The following is a 5,596-nucleotide window of genomic DNA, read 5'->3' as shown; positions in this document are numbered from 1 at the left end:
CTGTTCTCCAATTCATCATCATCTCCAATGTGGACTTCATTTTTATGTTCTCCTTGTGGTTGACTTTCTGTCTTATTTGTTATTATATTCTGATTCTCTGCCCCTATCTGACTACTGTTCTCCTCTATTCTATCTATCTCTCTGTCTTTGCTTTGAGTTTCTATGCTATTGTCTTGATTACCCTGATGTGTGTCTGCCACTACTGATGTAGCTGTTTCTGTTGAATTTGCAGGGTCCTGATTTCCTTGTGTTGCTGGATTGCTATTATTTGGTGATTTTTGGGGGGTGAGCACAACTTGTGGGCTGCCTGAATCTGCAAGCACCTTTTCAATTATATGCAAATCGTCTTTTGTATCCTCACTAACTATTGTTTCTTCTGTATTCTGTTGCTTTTCTTGTATTATGTCTTCTTCTTGTATCTTTTGTTTCCCCATATTGTCGGTATTCTGGGTTACTTCATCTTCTATATTTTTGCTACTCTGATTATTGTTATCTTCACTTTGACTGTTGGCTATCTTTGCTGCATTATGACTTTTGCCAAAAGTTGCTTCTACCCATTGTTTAGTCTTATCTTCACCTTTAAGGTTGCTATCACTTGTTGATCTTTCTGCATTTTTCTCTGCTCCATCTTGCTCATCATCTGTGAGATGCACTAAAGTCCCAAATTTATTAGTGATAGCCGTTCCTTTGTCACCTTTATTATCCTTGTGATCCTTATTCTTGTTGTTGTGATTCTGCTGGGTATCATATTCTTTCTGGTTTAGGTCATGCTGCAACTTATTCTTGTTATTTTTATTCTGAACCACATTCCAATTTTCATGAATTAACTTCCCATTCTTAAACACTCCATTCACGTTTGGTATTTGTTTCCCTTTGTCCTCCTCCTCTTTTTCTTTTCCGTTGTCATTTAGCTTCTTATCTTCCTGCTTTTCTTCTCTCTTTGGCCTATGCTCAGGGTGTAATATCCAGCATCCCTGTAAATCATGTCCTTGAAGTTTACAGTGTGTGCAGTATCTCGGAAGATAATCATAGTGGATTTTTTGCCATTTTGATTTGACTATTCCCGTCTCCTCTTCTATACAATTGATTTGAATTCTTTTTGGTAGTTCTTTTAGCAAATCAACTTCCACTTTAACCCTCGCACAACTAGGTCTGGTTTGGTTATTAGTGGCTTTGTCAATCACTAGAGGTTTCCCCACAGCTGTTGCCAAAGAAAAAAGGGATTCTTTATCGAACAAATTAGTTGGCAATCCGGGGAACGAAATCCATGCAATGGCAATGGTTGTTTCCTCCTCTGGGTTGAACCACGGATCTCACTTTAAGAATCTTAAGGGGAAATACCTATTCCTTACTCTGAGTTCCCAAGCTTTAGACATCAAAGTTGCATAATCCTCTAGTAATGATAATCTAATCAGTATGTGCCTCTCCTCTAAGAAACCAATATTACATGGTCCTTTAATTTCCAATTGGATCGGAATTGCCTTCCTCAATTCATATAGATCAGGACGTCCATAGGAAAATTTAGCTACCACAGCATATTGGAGATTTTGTCTCACTGTTAACTTCTCAAATTCCTTCTTTGTCCATGTAATCGTTGGCTCCCCATGCAAAAAAATAATAGGTTTAATATCTATAGGCTCCGCCACCTGTGGGCCAATTGAATTATGTACTGCAACAGCATAATCAAGATTGTTAGTGGTGGTGGTAGGGTTGTTTATGGTGGGCAGACCAACCCCAGTGGGGGGCTGACCGCTGGCCGGCGTGGCCATAGACGGTATTTGAGGTATTTGCGTTCGTAGGGTTTAGGGTTCAAATTCACGTTTTGACTATTTTTTAGTTAAAAAAATGTTATATTTATATTATATCTAGTAGTTATCTATCTCGTATGTTTCTTAGGAAAAAAATAAATTTGGGATCAAATTAGTTTTTTTTTTTTTTTTTTTTTTTTTTTTTTTATAAAATTTTTTTTTTTTTTTTTTTTTCTTATAAATAACAGAGTCCTCTTAAGTGTATTTTATCCCTCAAGGTAAATTATGCAAAATGTCAGTGCGTAATCTCTACTTACCATGTTTTTAACCCTGTTTTTAAAATTTACTTAAATGGCAATTCGGCCATGTTATTTTTCAAAAAAAAATGGCTATATGGGTCTTTTTCTTTTTTTGCGTTCTTCGTCCTCCTTCTACTTATGCTTCTTCTTCGTACTCCCCTTCTTTTTCTTCTTTTCTTTTTTGTCCTTCTTCTCCTGTGTCTTCTTCACAGTTCTTCTTTTGTGTCTTCTTCTTCATCATTGCTTTCCCTTTTCTTTAAAATTTGATGTTCCGCAAATGTGAATCATTTCGAGTAGATTATATATCAAAAGATTCAAAACATCGAATGATCTCATATCTAAAATTTGAGATTGTTTAGAGGTGATTTTGAGTTGGTCAAAATTGAATAGTAATTGTATACTAATTTGTATTTGTTGTATTATTTTTCATGAATTTCGAAGAAAAAATACAAATACAATTTGAATTGTGTCAGAATGAATAAATAGTAAGATGAGAGAAGTAAGCGAGATCGAGAGAAGGAAGAGAGAGGTGAGCGAGATCGAGAAAAGGAAGAGAGAGGTGAGCGAGATCGAGAGAAGGAAGAGAGAGGTGAGCGAGATCAAGAGAAGAGGAGAGCGTATGAATATATGTTGTATTCATTGTATTTCAAATACAATTGATATAGAATACAAATATAGTTGAATACACGTTTAACTTTTTTGATACAATCGATATAAAATACAAATCTCTCACCTATATTTGATTGGATACAATTGTACATAATATATTCACTGAGAGGATGAATGCATATTGTATTCATATGAATACAAATACAATTAATACAAAATACAAATATAGTTTTTTTGTATACAATTGATATAAAATACGAAATCTCACCTATATTTGATTGAATATGATTGATACATAATACATTTGAATGGATTTCTTCTTATTGGCAGGGGCGAGAGGGAGGCAGGGAGAGAGTTTTCTACAAAAACAACATATAGTGGTTTATTGTAATTTTTTAAACTATATCTATGTTTCATAAATATGTTGGTATTTTTGCCTTGTTGTATAATATTCCCTATTTTTTATGTGAGTAAAATTATGGTTATGTCCTTCGGGATAGCTCAGTTGGTTTGGAGGGTGATTATCCACACGAATGACTCAGGATCGATCCCCCCTCAATGTCTTTTGAGTCGAGTCTGCCGCATAGGGCATGCCTAGTGCGATTTACATTCCCTGTGTGGTTTGCATGCTATTACACAGTGGAGAGTTTATCCAGTGCGCACAAAGTGCTCACCCGAAGAGCAGAGGTTGTAGCGACTGTTGGTTGTCTTGGGGTTCCGAAAAAATGGTTATATTTGTTGTAAACTAATTATCATATATATTTAAAACTGTGGAAAAATTAGACAAACATCCATTAGGTTAAATTTCATACACAAAAGTCCAATTAAAAAGTAAATCATTTATTATTGAAAGTGACAATTTAGTATTATCTTCTCCTTCTCATCTCCTACACATTACTCTCCATCTCTGTCACCCTTCACCACCTCCATTCTTGTTGGAAAACACTACCCCTCCACTACCTTTGCCTCCATCCCCTCCCTCAAATCCTCTTCCGACTCCCCTGAAAAAACCACCCCTTCCTCCCACCTCTGTCACCTCACCACCAATAAGTTGTTTAATACCACCTCTCATTCTCAAATTCTTGAATTAATAAAAAAAATCCTTAAACTTCTCCTTAATTTCCTTCCTAACACTTCACCACCACCAAGCCTCACTAATAAACTCTTACCACCACTATCACCATCATCTCACCCACTATTAGCACCTACTGAAGGAGATGAAAGTGACCTGAACAATTTAGATACTCCAAAAAAAATGAATTCAGGAAAAAGGGGAAAATTATTATTGGGAATTTTTGACTCACTTCTAGTCAATGTATATTTTTTATGATTTTTGACTATTTGTTATGTAAATAAAACACAATTGTAAACTAATTACTTTATTGTATATGTTTGAAATTATCCCTAAATTTTTTGTCCCTTCTCTACTTATTCTTCTTCTATTCTTATGATTTTATAACACGTTATCAACACGTGACTCTATGATTTTGAGTTTGATATTTTATCTTTTATATCACCCGTTACTTTATTGAAGATTGATAAGAAATTCTCTTTGTTTTGGTTTCTTTTATTTGTTATAGAGAAATTAAAATGTTGAAAATTATCACTGGTATAATCATCATTTAAATATAATTCAAGTTAAATGTTAGACATATTTGTTGATCCAAACTTAATTTCATATTTAGTTGCAAATGCTCATATCGAGTTTTCCTAAAGGACAGAGTCTATATCATGCATGAAGCATAGTATGTTAGTAATTTCTATTTTATGGACTCACATATCAATATGTCAGTATATAGATATATTGTCATTTAAATAAGCCTAATTTATGATTTAATAAAGTATTAAAATATTTGGACATAAAAGTAAATATCTATTAAAATGGAGTTAATTTAGTAGACCCATTATCATTTTCCTTATGTTTGATGGAGACTTATTGAAGAGGTACCTTTCTTGCAAAAAGTACATTTCTTGAAAAGACGCTTTAGAATCCTTAAAAGGGTTTGGTCCCTAAACCAGAAGATATGTTGTTTTTTTTTCTTTCTCTCCATCTAAGAAATAGAACAATAGGAAAACAATCTTCAAGGTTTAAAAGACCAAGTTCTTCAATAAAGTTATTGTCATGGAACAAGGTTAGTTTCCTTTTCAGTTTTATTAACTCACATTTCTGTCTAATGATTTACTTATGATCTTGGGTGAATTCTATAAAAAAAATTCAGCATGTGATATTAGAGCGCGATCTTGTTAGATCATTAGATGTGATATGAAATTTTTTTGGAATCCAACATATTGTCTTGGTGGGTGACTGTAAGTGGGTTGCCCATAGAGTTGGAGCAAGATACTCTAGGCAGTGTTTCAATAGGCATTATTATCATTGACAATTGCTTATGTTGGCCTTTTATTTGTTTTGTCGCAAAGCGACATTCGACATTATTGAAAAGGCTATTTTGTGGCAGTGTCATTTAATGGATCAAATTCTGGATAATAATGATAGAAGATTGATTATTTCATGATTCTCCTTTTAAGTTTACTGTTATTTTTTGTCAATTTTTTTTTCAATTGAGAGTCTAGTGAAAATATTTCATGGTATTGAATTACAAATCATTCACGAATATAGGCCAAACACATATACAACCCCTCTAACTTGCTCTCATTTTTCATTGTGGCACTCCAACTTAGTCTTGTTCCATTTTAACCCTTAAACTCCATTTTATATGTACCATTTTAACATGAAATACTATTTTTATGATTTCTTTATTTTTATATATATTCTTCAATTGCAACTTCTTATTTTAAATCGACATGTGTCAGTTAATTTTAGTTAAAAAAATAAAAATTAACAAAAAATCATTCTTTTTAAAAAATAATAATTTCTTTTTAAGAGTTTTATGTATTTTTATGTGAAAAATAACCGACGAAATTGTGTTGGTTTTCTTTCTT

General features: G+C 33.1%; 1 long non-coding RNA gene across 1 annotated transcript in view; it reads left to right on the top strand.

Moving 5' to 3' along the window:
- LOC107059911 (uncharacterized) overlaps positions 1 to 514 on the top strand; it is a 2,642-nt gene extending 2,128 nt beyond the window's left edge. The window contains exon 2 of the long non-coding RNA XR_001473018.1: positions 233 to 514. This is a non-coding gene — a long non-coding RNA (uncharacterized lncRNA). The remainder of the gene's footprint in view (positions 1 to 232) is intronic.
- The last annotated feature ends 5,082 nt before the right edge of the window (positions 515 to 5,596 follow it).

This window comes from Solanum tuberosum, unplaced genomic scaffold, assembly GCF_000226075.1.
Source record: "Solanum tuberosum cultivar DM 1-3 516 R44 unplaced genomic scaffold, SolTub_3.0 scf00045, whole genome shotgun sequence".
Taxonomy (NCBI): domain Eukaryota; kingdom Viridiplantae; phylum Streptophyta; class Magnoliopsida; order Solanales; family Solanaceae; genus Solanum; species Solanum tuberosum.
This window is presented reverse-complemented; position numbering and strand designations above follow the sequence as displayed.